Source organism: Drosophila suzukii, chromosome X (genome assembly GCF_043229965.1).
Source record: "Drosophila suzukii chromosome X, CBGP_Dsuzu_IsoJpt1.0, whole genome shotgun sequence".
Classification (NCBI taxonomy): domain Eukaryota; kingdom Metazoa; phylum Arthropoda; class Insecta; order Diptera; family Drosophilidae; genus Drosophila; species Drosophila suzukii.
Window position 1 is genome coordinate 23,959,609 of NC_092084.1, and position 13,141 is coordinate 23,972,749.

Below are 13,141 nucleotides of genomic sequence, written 5' to 3' on the forward strand. Positions count from 1 at the left end.
GGACCGTAGGCTAGCTAAAAATGAGTTCACAATATCTTATTTTGAAGGCTTAAGTCATATAATAGATATTTTAAAAGGTAGAACAATGATGCTAAAGAATTCGCGCTGAGTTTATTTGATATCAAAAGTAATATAAAAAGATCCATAATCTAGATAAAATGGAGTTAAACATTTTTTAATAAAATTTGTAGTGATGCATTGAAGGGTAAGAAAAAATGTGCTAAAGAATTCGCGCTTGGATTATTTGATATGAAATGCTATCTGAAGAGAACCATTACGTAGCTAAAAATTATTTAAACCTTTTTTTCTAAAAGCGAAATTTGTTTTTATAATATTTGCAAAATTGTATTGAAAGATGGGAAAAAAGATCCTAAAGAATCGGGTTTTTATATGACATTTTTTCTTAACAGTTAGTAATAAGGTATCTGCTGTTTCTTAAAAAACCATATATGTATAAGTTCATATTTTTATAGATCGATTTTCACTTATAACAGCAGTAATATCCAAATGACCCCAAGAAAGTGGCCAAATCTGGCATCACTGTTGCGTCCCTGCGTGTGTGTATGTTTGTTCATAAATTTCCTTAATGTTTAAGTGTGAAAATCTTTGCCGTTCGATGGTGCTTTTCACACTTTCCGGACCTTTGCCTTAGCCCCATTGGCCCAGTGAAATCAAGCAGCAATGTGTAAACTTTCAATAGGTTCGTTAAAATTTTATGATTTTCCTGGCTGGTGGGGGAAAACGTGTTGAAAATTGTTGAGCCACTTCCGCCCCAAGTTGTTGCTTTCCACTTTGCTGTCGATGAGATTTTTAAGTTTTTCTGCTTTTGTTTTTTGCGGCTTTCGTTCTTCTTTTTTTTGGCTAAACTTTATCCTGCACTTTTATTGGTATTTATAGAATATTTATAAGTTTCGGAAACCAAGCAGAAAGTTTAAAAAGTTGTTTGGATCTCATGTAGCTGGTCATTTTTGAAGTGTTTGTTAAAGGCCTTTTTATTTGTGGATTAAAAAAAATAAAATGGTACATAGGGGCACTTTATGGGCATACGGGTATATCTAGTTCTACCCATTCCATTTAAATATTTTTCCAAGTTCCTTCAAAAGTTCTGAAAGTTTGGTGGCTGGGCTTTGACAGCTGCATGTACATATGTATGATCCTTAACCCTTAAGTCCCACCACCCAGGCTAGCTAAAAGCCTCTGGGTTTTTTTTACATTTTTTGGATAGGGAACAGCTGATTTGCCAGCTCTTCGTACTGCAGACTCTTCAGTTTGCTTGGCACTCGGAAAAAAAGAAGAAATAAAGTTAAGAACAAGAAGTTGCACTGCTTGCAGGTTACAGGTAAAAAGTAACATCAGAAGCTGAAGCAGCTGTCAAAATGACAGTTGAAAAAACAAGATGGGGGTTTCCGAAAAAGGAGGCGGGGTGCTAAATAAGTTTTGCCCAGCAACTCGGGTGAGACTTTGGCTGCGCCTGTTTGAATGCAACATATTTCTGGACTTGGCAAAGCGGGCAAGGTAAGGGTTAAGCGTTGGGGAGGCGGGAAGGGCGGAAACCCAGGAAAAGCAGGAAAAACACAAGGCAGCCAGCCGTCAGTTGGTTTCAACTTTTGACTAAACTAATTATATGCGAAAAGAAATCAAAGCCCGTGTGCACTTGAGCACTTCTGCCCGTACACGCCCACAAGTGGACTCGATGTCTTTGTGCTCGCCACCCGCCCCCAGTTTTTAACACCCAACAGCACAACCTTAACCCCTGTTCAACGCCCAGTTCCGTTTGATGTGCGGCCCACAAAAGGCGATCGGCAGCCAGAGAAGAACAATCGAAAAAACTCCTCTCTGCCACCACTTGACTCTTACACAACAATAATAATTGTAAAAAGGAAAAAAAGTTCGGAAAAATTCAAAATTATTAAAGAGAAATATCCGAAAGTCAAGAACTTTTTGTTTCGCATTTTCAATAATTTTCTCAAGTGATTTAATGTTTTTTCCTTTTCTAAAAAGAGAATGTTTGCATAAAATGCCAGTGAATTGAATGGCATAATGCAAATAAAGGTCAGAATGCGAAATGACATACTTTGATGAACTCGTTGTTTAATTTCCAATACATTGGCATTCAAACCAGAAAATTTTCTATTCATAAAAAATTCGAACATTGGTCAAAAAATAAATTTTCCTTAAAGTGATAGGGAGCGAAAGCATTTGTAGCAAGCTGCTCAAAACAGTCGGTCTTTGGGCTGTACGCCTTGATTTGGCTAAACTACGACTGAAAAACCACTATAAAATGTGTATTTTTGACCAAAATCTGAATCCCAAAAATAACTGATGTACCCCCCTATAAAAAATGTAAAAATGGGTCAAGAAATAAGAGTTCCTTAAAGTGTTAGGGATCGATAGCAATTGTAGCAAGCTGCTCAAAACAGTCGGTCCCTTAGTTGTACGCCTTGATTTGGCTAAACTACGACTGAAAAACCACTAAAAAATGTGTATTTTTTATCAAAATCTTAGTCCCAAAAATAACTGATGTACCCCCTTATAAAAAATGCGAAAATGAGTCAAAAGATTAAAGTTCCTTAAAGTGTTAGGGATCGATAGCATTTGTAGCAAGCTGCTCAAAACAGTCGGTCTTTTGGCTGTGCGACTTGATTTGGCCAAACTACAACTGAAAAACCACAATAAAATGTAGTATTTTTGTCTAAAATCGGAATCTCAGTTTTCCACCCTAAAAGATCTGTGTTTTTAGCGGAATGATGAGTAAACATATATTTTTATGTTTCGTGTTTTTTTTAATGTTTAGTACACATCGCTTTTTATTTGCAATAATCAAACCAAATTAGGTGCTAAAATGTTATCTTATGGAATCTTGTTTTTATTTAGGAACCCTCAAAATGCTTTATTATTCTCCGTTTTGATTACACCCCTTTTTCCTACTCTTTCAAAATAGTAACCTGTTGCTCCCACCATCTGCTTTTTTGACCTGGGGCTCCTTAGCGTCCCCGCCCTTTTTCCCTTTCCCCTGGAAAATCTGCTTTTCAGCAGGCACCCCGGGTCCATTTTCTCAAGTTGAACACCAAATCAACCATGCAAATTTCTTAAGCTCACCACAAGACGGTGCCGCCCCCCTTGGAAAAGCGGGAAAACACCGCCGCCCACTAGACAAAAAAGTCCGCGAGGCACAAAACGGCGAGGAAAAGCGGGAAAGTGGGAAAAGCCGAGCCAGCGAGGCGGCAAATGCGTCAACTTAATTAGCAGCGTCACGTTTTGTGGTACAGGAGGGGGGGTTTGGAGATTGGGCAAGCATATTGTTTAATATTGTATTTCTTTTTTGGTTTTTGGGTGATGCTCCCCATTTCCCGAAAAAACACCAATCCCCCCTCGATTCGGTTTCGTGCTAATTGTTGCGCCTCGCACAAAATTAATGAACTCAAGTTGTTTGCCGTTGTTTTCGGGAGGGTTTCCCTTGTTTTTTCTCCTTGTTATATTCGGAGAAAATTCCTTAACGGAAATTGATACGTTTAATGTGGCCCAGGGTGGGGTGGAAAACTGGGGAAAAGTGGAAAAAGCGTCGTCGCTGGCACTTGAATGACATAATCTAATTGAAAAGCCATTTAAGCGTGCTGCATGATAATTTTTTTCCCGCTCTTCGCTGGGCGATGTAGAAGTCCTAACGTGATTTGAATTGATAATTTGAAACAATTAGCAGGAAGTTGGATATCGAAGGCGGAAAGTTGGCCGCTTAATTGAATGCAGTTTGATGTTGGACACTGAAATAGTCCATATTTTATTTGTTATTTGTATTTTATCTTCTATATATATAAATCTGTATACTAGAAACTAAGAATCAACTCAAAGTAAAATCTACTTGAGGGACACTTATCAAATTTATTAATTGAATTGATTTGCTAAGGTGAATTGGAAATTCCTAAGCTCTCCCAAATTTTTTGTATAAAATTATAGCTAAATAAAATAAATACCCTGTCGAACAGTTAAAACCAACATTTGTATTTATTCTTCTATATATAAAGAGCTATCCACTGGAAACTAAGAACTTTCAGTTGATTTTATAATCATATAAATAATAATAAATACATAATATAATCCAAATTCACTTAAAGGATACTAATCCAATTTATTATTACTTAATTTGAGGAACTATGAATTGATTTGCTTAGGTGAATTGGAATACCCTAGTCTCTTCAAATCGGAAGAAACATAAATTCTGCATGGTATTCGCATGTTTCTTATACTATTATAAGTTAAAAAAAGTAATAACCTGCCAAACATTTAAAAAGGATAATTCTAATTTAGTCGTAATTTGATTAAAAACCTTAATCTATTTAAAAATGGATTAAAAAAATCAATATTAAGCCCAGAATTTTGGTTGCACCCTCATCTGCAGCTGCATCGTCTATAGATTTCATCCACCCACTTTTGCAACTTGGGCGTTTTGTTTTGTCATCGGTTTAATTGAAAAATGTTGTCCCTGCTGCTTGTCAACATTTTGATTTCCAATATGTTGTCCTTGCTGAATTTTGTGTTGTTGCCCTTTTGCCCGTTTTTTGGCTGCCCTTTTAATAAATGGCCAGTATGTGTGGAGTGCGAATATTTTTGGCTAAAAATTTCACACGTCGCCCGCGACATATGTTGCCGCCTCCTTTTTGGTCACTGCCGCCCCTTTGGTTTTAACCACTTCCGCACAGCCGTCAAATGCAGAGGTTGTCCTCGGAAAACCCCCATGCCACCCACTCCTTTTTGGCCGGCCACTCCCCCTTTCCAAAACCCCCCCCAAAAATGGGCCGCATTTACCGTTAGCATATCAATAACACACACTGCGCCACTGAACTTTTGGGACTGGGAATCGGACTCGGACTCGGATTTGGATTCGGATCCAGACGGGGGACCCATAAAATATGGCAACGGGCGTCCGTCAACCTGCACGTGAATGAGAACGTGACACCAGCGACGCCTGCTAGTGAGCCACTGCCCCCTCCCAGACACGCCCCCTTTTATTGACACTGTTAAAAAAAGTGAGGATCAGAAATGCAGAAAATATACGAGAGATAAAAGATAGTGCTTTACTAGGTTTAATAAACAAATAATAGGTAATGGAATATCTTTAAATATAACAGCAAGAATAACACATTTTACACTTTACTTTAAATCTTGGAGAAAATTATTTTTGCTTCAATATTTATCAAAATATTAATTTTCAGCACCAGAGATATTAATTGTAAATATTTATTTAAAAAACTATTTAAAATTTTTTTTTTTTTAGTTACAACTTATAAAGTGGTCGTTATTCTATGTGATGTATATAAAACTTAACAAATAAAATATATTCTCTGAGATTTATTTTACGATTAAAAAATAACAGTTTTTATTAAAGTTTTATATAAAAATAAAAACAAATCTTTTCCTAGATTTTAATTTAAGATTAAACTAAAGGATGGTTTTAATCCTGGAAAACTAGTAAAAATTACTTTAGTTTTGCATAAGCATGAGAAAACTTTCCCTAATTTGTTGAAAAAGTAAAAATTTTTTGACAAAGTGTTTAAATCACTCATAATATACTATTCACATAAAAATATGAATCATGCTTGTATCAGTTTTATATATTATTATCTACTTTAAATAGATATAAGATCTGTGATAGTAATTATAATAGTATTGTACAAAAGTTAAGCAATCTGAAATTAAGAATGATATGGTCTTAATTGCTTGTTTAAATGGGATAATATAATGGAATTGTAATATCTTATATAAATGGAATTATAATATCTTTGGATTCCCAGGGATTTTTTCTGAAGTGTTCTTCTGCTTTCTGGCCTCTGTAACTGTTTCATTTTATTTGTAGCGAGTCGCGAGCCGTTTGATTTCACATTTCATGCAAATTTTTGGTGGGCAGACGACAGGCGAAGGGCAGGGGGTGGTGGGCGGTGGGTGAGGGGTGGTGTTTGGTGGCCAGTGGGCGGGGCAGATCCGCCTGGCAAGGACGCAGGACGCAGGTCGCTGTCGCATCATCGGAAATGAATCATTTGCTTCGTTTGTTGGCATCCGCTCGGCGCTTATTTCCGTTGCGTCTTCCCCACCTCGGCGTTTTCCCAATTTTCCACCATTTCCCCGTGCATTTTTCGGGCCTAAAACCTGGTCCCCGGTTTTGCCGGGGTTTTCAGAGGACATGTGTGCACGGCACGCTTCCGTGACAAAACACGAACCAAAATCCAGGATCAGGTAGAGGTTTACCTCTTTTTTTTTGTTGCATTTTGTTTTGGAAAATCTTTGCCAGAGTTTTCAGCAAAAGTTTTTTTAGTTTCTTTTTTTATTTTGGGAATTTTTGGCAGCCAACACCTGTCCCTGAATGTGGGTAATATATATCCCGGGTGGGGGCTATCGGAAGTGTTGGATAGTGTCAATCCAGAAAAAGGAACCCGCATGTGCTGCAACTGGGCATGGAAACCCATTACATTAACCCCCAACTCCTTGGCCGTTAACCCTCTTTTTCGGCCCTTTGGGGACTCTTTTATGTGTCTGTCCCATCCATCCATCCATCCATTTGTGTCCGCACTCATTTGAGTCCCGCATAAATCAATTGCACTTGTCATCAACTCAATTAATTTTTGGCAAACAAAGTGCAGTAAATCAATTGCTTTGGCAGCTGGGCCAACGGGTCATGGCATGGCCATCAGAGCTGCCCTTTAACCCCTGTCAAACAGGGCTTAACCCATTGAAAGTCGGTGGAGAAAAATCTGTACAGGTCGAAGCTTAACTAAGGGCCTTTATTCAAATATTTTAAATTTTTTTTGGAATATTTAATCTTAAGGGAATCCTATTTATTTTTTATTTACAACTAGTCTATAGATTTTTCTGTTATAAAATTCTTTTTAAATTTTAATAGTGATTAAAAAAATGTATACTTTAAAAACATAATGTTTCTTTAAACTTATTTGTAAAATTTAATAGACTACAATATTTTTTAGTATCTTAAAATTTTTAGATATTTCAACCCCTGGTCATCGATGGGTTAACCCCCTGTTGGCTGGACACACTTTTTTCGCCCATTGCTGTTTGCTTTTGTAGGTTTTGGTTTCTTTCTGCGTTTGTCATTGGCATTTTTTCGCCATTCTGGCTGCTCTTTTTCCCCACGTCGCGAAAATCGCAAGGATATTTTGTGGGCCGGGGGTTTGTCCATTTTATGAGCCGCCCCATGCATGTTGACACTGTATCAAATGGGGTTAAAAAGTGATTAAAGTAGGTTTGGCAAATGTCAACAATGTTTATACCATCGGCAGGGTCCTCGGACCTTGGTCCTTGCGTTTTTGGCCCTGTCGAGGGCTTAGGCGTGTAACTGTCGTCGTAGTGCTCCTGACGTTTCGGTATGTAGCCCCCCCCCCCCCCCCCCTTCCCGGTGTTTTTTCCCACCTCTCCACCCATGGAAAAACTCGTTTGGCTCCCAATTCGATTTGCAATTTTTTACACAATATCCCCATCTTTCCACTGACCACCGCCATCAAAATGCACATAGATATGCGGCATTGTCCTTTGGGGAATTTCAGGGAGTGTCAGCGTTAAATTATGCAATTTTTTTGCTTTCGGTAAATTGAATTTATGCATTTACTTTGAGCATTTTGAGGGTTTGGGTGCGGTGACGGGGAAATAAAAGCATATCGAGTATGAATTGATACTTTTTTTAGGCTATTGTAATTGCCATTGTATTTTTTTCTTGGTGGATTTAAAAGCGTAATGGTGTAATGGGCTTAAATTAGTTAATAAACAAGTGATTATATTTTTAAAGATTTTTAAAGTCAGTTTTTAAGACTTTAAAATTAATTATTAAAATAGTTGTACCAAAATAAATGATGAGATTTAATAAATTCAAAAAGAATAGATTGTAATTGATAATATTTTTTTAAAATATTTGTATTCTTACCAATAAAAGCTTATATATGATGACTGTATATTTTATTTAAAAAGAGTTCTTAATATATATAAAGAATAGGCATACCCACCTTCATGTTTTTGGGTGACTCGCAATTGATATCCAATTTCTTAGCCTGTCCCCTGGAAATCAGAGTGCCCAGGGATATCTCCCAGAGATTCCATCTGAAAAGTATTTACTTAACCCATCACCCTTTCCCCAGCACTACTACTTCCATTTCTCCTGGACTTTCAACTCAAAGCCTTTCGGTCATATGTCATGCTTGGGCAGGCGATTTATTCTCAACGAAATACTCTTAAAAATGTTGCGTACATAAAATGCAAAACACAAAATGCAAAATGCACCAAAGGGTCCACAAAAAGGGATGTGAGTGCTACCAAAAGCCAAACAGACAGCAGGGCAAACAGCTTGGATTTGGATTTGGATTCGGATTCGGGGCCCTGGCTAGTTGCATAGTTGCATATATAAATTACACACCCACATATATAAATTACCTTTTGATAAATCTCAGTCGTCGCTTTTTGGGGGGTAGGAAAACTGGTCGAAAAACTGGAAAGCCTGAGAAAACATATAGAAAAAGCAAAGGGGGCCCAAGTTGAGTTTTGCACAGTTGAGAAATCTTTTCGAACGTAAATCAATCCGTGCAGCTACATCATCGTCCGACTGACGACGACGACGATGCCTTTCCGGCTCTGTTCAGGTCCGCTCTTAACCCCCTAAGGCCCCCGGTCCATTGCCATCCCTCCGAAAAACGGAGTGCACCAATTGCTTTTCTTGATTGTTTTGTGGGCTGTGTAGTAGTAGCTACTACTGCCACTGGACCAGTGCCACATATCGAAATGCAAATTCAACTTGCAGTTAGAATATCCTACCAGTGAACCAAGGGGGCCAGCAGGGGGTTAAGGCGGAGCCAGCTGAGTGGGTGGGTTGGTGGGTTAAGGGTCAAGCCAAGGCAAACCAAAGCAAACAAAACAAAACTCCGCAAAACGATAACGACACTCATCATCAACCAAAGTCGGATTTTGGATGCCTGCTCCTTAACCCTCAACCCTTAACCCATGCCCGCCCCCGCCCGTCTTTTTGCACATGCATTTCAGAAACGCAACAGTAAACGCAATTTTTGACCATGGCCACAATTCGTTTACTCTCAACTGGCTGCAATGGATGCCCAGTCGTAGTCGAAACACCACAACCCCCAAATACTGGGGGCACTACTACTTTTCCTACTGCCTTTTCCTCCTACTTTTCCTCCTGACCACTCCAGCCCTCGCTTTTCCTACGGACAATCATCCTCCTCAGACGTTGGCCTGGGTTGCATTTTCCGTTTTCGTTTACGCATCGTTTGAAATTTCTATGAATTGTAGATGCAATCGTCCAGGCCATGGGTCCTGCCTAAGACTCATGTGTTACATGTGTGCTGGTGGACCATACCCATACCTAAAACCCCCCCCCCCCTCTCTGGGTTATGGTTCACGAACCCAACCGACCCCAAAAGTCAGTAGAGTGCATTTCACTTGCAGTGCATTTGGTAAGCTCACGACGAAGGCAAAGTTGACGATTCTCCTCCAGCTCTGTTTTTGTGGCCACCAGGCTTGGGGTCCACCAGGCAATGCAAATTGAAAACCCCGACCCCAGCCCCATCTCTAACTGCTACCCCGTTTTTTGGGTGGATACGTGGGAAAGCCCCCGTTCCTCGAAAGAAGATGAAAGCCGGAGAAGAGAAAGAAATGTACAGTTGGCCCCGTTGGGCTGGCAAAGGGATTAGAGTGAGAGGAAATGGAAACTGGTACTGGTACCGGTAGCGGGGCCAATCTTTCATGACGAAACAAATATCCTCATAATTCAACAGGAAAATTGCCCCGCAGTTGGCAGACCCTGAAGGTTTCACTCCGAGAAAGTTCGGGTATCGTATGAAAAAAGGTAGAGGTTACAGAAAATTAAAAATACTCAGTAATGGTGTAATATCTAACTTGTACATGCCATGTTAAACTGCAATATTATTGTTAAACAATTCTTTAAAAGTATCTGTTAGTTTCCAAACAACTTAGCTGTTAGCTTAATCTAATCAAATGACAACGGATAATTGGATTCGGATTATATGTGAAACTATTTCTTAAACTTTCTATTTCGGAATCCTTGTCTACCGAAAGTTTTTTGAATACAAATATTATTGGATTAAGTTCAAAATAATTATGATACTAATTGCATTATGATCCAAAATTGTACTTACTTATGTATCACCATAAAAGTTAGACAAATGAAACCATATGATTTTATATGATATAATCCGATCACATTTTAATCATTTACAGAAAGGTAAAGAAAAAATGTATTTAGATTCTACTACTAGAATATTAAATGTTTATTATATTAAAGAGGTAAATAATTAATGCATTTATTGTCTTTAAATATAAGACTTTATTTTATTATTTATTTTAAATTTATGTACGATTTACCAGAAGATGATACCAATTTTTTTTGCAAGTGCTTGTACAGGGGTCCTAGGATTTTAAGGGGCCTGAAACTGAGCCCGGGGCTACGAGGTTTTTCTGCGGCATCGTTTGTTACGCCTCCGGTTTTGTGGGCCAAGGAGGGGTTAAGGGGTTAAGGGGTCTCCGGGGTTGCGGGGTCTCGGCGGTCAGAGATTGGGGATTGTGGGGTTACGAAAGGAGGTGGACCAGGGACCCTTTGTTGGTTTCTGGTGATTTGCTTTGTCAGTGACAAAAATAATAACAGCCAGCCGCAGGCGAAGCCAAAGCTCCTGCTCCTTTTCGCCCAGGCCACGTCACCGGTCCTCCGGTCCTGTTTTCTGCTCCTGATTTGGATTCGGATGAGGATTCGGATGCTGTTTCTGTTTTTGGACCATGGCTATGGCGCTTTGGTTACCCCATATGTCAAGTGCCTGGGCCAGCATGTGTTTGACCATTTTTAATTACCACAATTTGAATTTCTTGAATAACTATTTGGATAAGAATCAGATGCAGGCCTAAAGGATGCCCCTGCAGCACATATAGCAATCCCATCACACGATCCTGTTGCGTTTTTCCTACCTTCGTTAGAAAAAACGCTTTGAAAGTTGCCGTCTGTCTGGCCGACAGTCGCGTCTCATAAATAATCAAGCAATTATTTTGCTGTCAATTTCAACACGGCCGTCGAAAACGCAATGCCAACGCCTAAACGGCCAAAGGACGGAGGACGAAGGACGCAGAGCTCTCCGTTCGCAGGACCTTCCAAAAATGGAAAAGGAGTGTGGGCCAGGGAACATGCAACCCGCTGAGTCCTTCGGACACGCTACACGGCCTCAAGGAGCAATAAATTCTTTCTGGCTACGCCGGCCAAGAAATCTAAGCACTGCCAGAAAAAGTATAGATGGTAAGGATTACTATTTATTATTAAATTCTAAAACATATTTCTTAAACTAAACTAACTATTATATTTATAAAAAGTGCGAGTTTCCTGTTTATTCTTACATTTTTATATATTTCACTTTTTTTAAAAATAGGAGCCATACTATTTTATTGAAACTTTACTTTTTATATCATAAACTATACAAATTTAGAACTAATCAAAAAAACAAACAGATTTTTTTAATGTATTTATATATTATAACATAGGAATAGTGATTTAACTATTAGGTATTTTTGGAACTACATTGGTGTATATATATTTTTAAAAATAATTCCATAAAATAATAGTATATTCATTGGTAAAAAGTTAAATATGAAGAAGGAATACATTTTATTATAAGATTTTACCATGTAAATTAGAGAATACTTTTCTTATAACACATTTTCGAATAAGTAACTAATACCATACCATGATTTAAGATATAAATACTAATACCCTATTATGATTTGAGATCTAAATACTTTGTGATACACTTTATTATATTAAGGAATACTTTGTATTATATTTCACTATATTATGGTATATAATACCATTTTATGATGTAAGATCTAAAAATTCTGTAATATAATTGATTATATTAAGATATATAACACCATTTCATGTTTAGAGATCTAAAATTTTGGATTACATTTGTTCCAGTGCCTTGAATGCACAATGGCGACGCCAACTGAGAATCCTTCTAGTCTGGCGGGCCGTGGCCATAGTCTGTTGATTTTGTCGAGCAGCCCAAGGATCGGGAATCGGGGATCCTGGAACTGGAGCTTAAAGCCTTTTGTGCAGTGGTCCCCCGTCCGGTTGCGATTCGATTTCACGGCCGTATATCATTGCGATTTCAGTAACAGAGTCCCGTGCCAGTCCGCATTGTATATATGTATATATCTCTATTTTTGCCCGTTTCTTTGCTTTTCCACGCACCGGTCGGAAGTCCTTTAGCAGATTATCTGGGCAGGCGAGTCCTGCGAATATCCCGTGAATATCCCGTGATTTGTAATTGAAGGGCGTGTTCGCTGTTTTCCCCCAAAAAGGAAAAGCACTCGAGTGGGGAAAAGCACTGGGAGTGGAATTGGGTTGGGAAAGGGGAATGAAAATGGAACTGGATCCATGCGCTTGTCTAGCTGATTGCATTCCTCCGAAAGGAAGTCGGAAGGGGCCATTAAGTGATGCCAATGATTAACAACGGAAGTATAGATTTGGCCAGACTCGTAACTTGGATTTTTGGAGAGGGATCTGGGCAAGGGCAATGGAAATGGAGATGAAGGCTCGACGAATCGATGGCCTTGGCAGAGCACTTAATGGCATTCGGCCATAAATCAAACCGATGCCTAATTGTCTAGGATTAAAGATACAATATCTTAAAGATGGAAAACAATGTAATATATATCTAAGAAATATTTATTTATATTTTCCAAATACCTACAACATATTTTTGATTACATTTACAGATTAAAGATGGATTAAAATTGCTCTCAAAAACATTTTATTAATTAAGGGGACATTTCCTGTCTATCTTTTTGCAACCCATATAAAAAGGCTGGAATAAAACAATAAACGTAAATAACTTTCAATTGAATAGTTTTGTGGCGGCAAATTTACGTTCGTCGTAGAATGGGTGCGAAATTCTGGGGCCGTTAAAACCGAAGAGCGAGGACACCCGGCATTTCCGCTCGACAATGGTCCGCCATTAGCAGCATTATTCTTCCAGGGTTCCCTTAGCCCCCTCTATAAAGTCCTTCCCAAAAGAGAACCCCTTCTCAGTACAACATTTTTGCAAATGTCCCCACTCGTATGGGTTACGCTTTT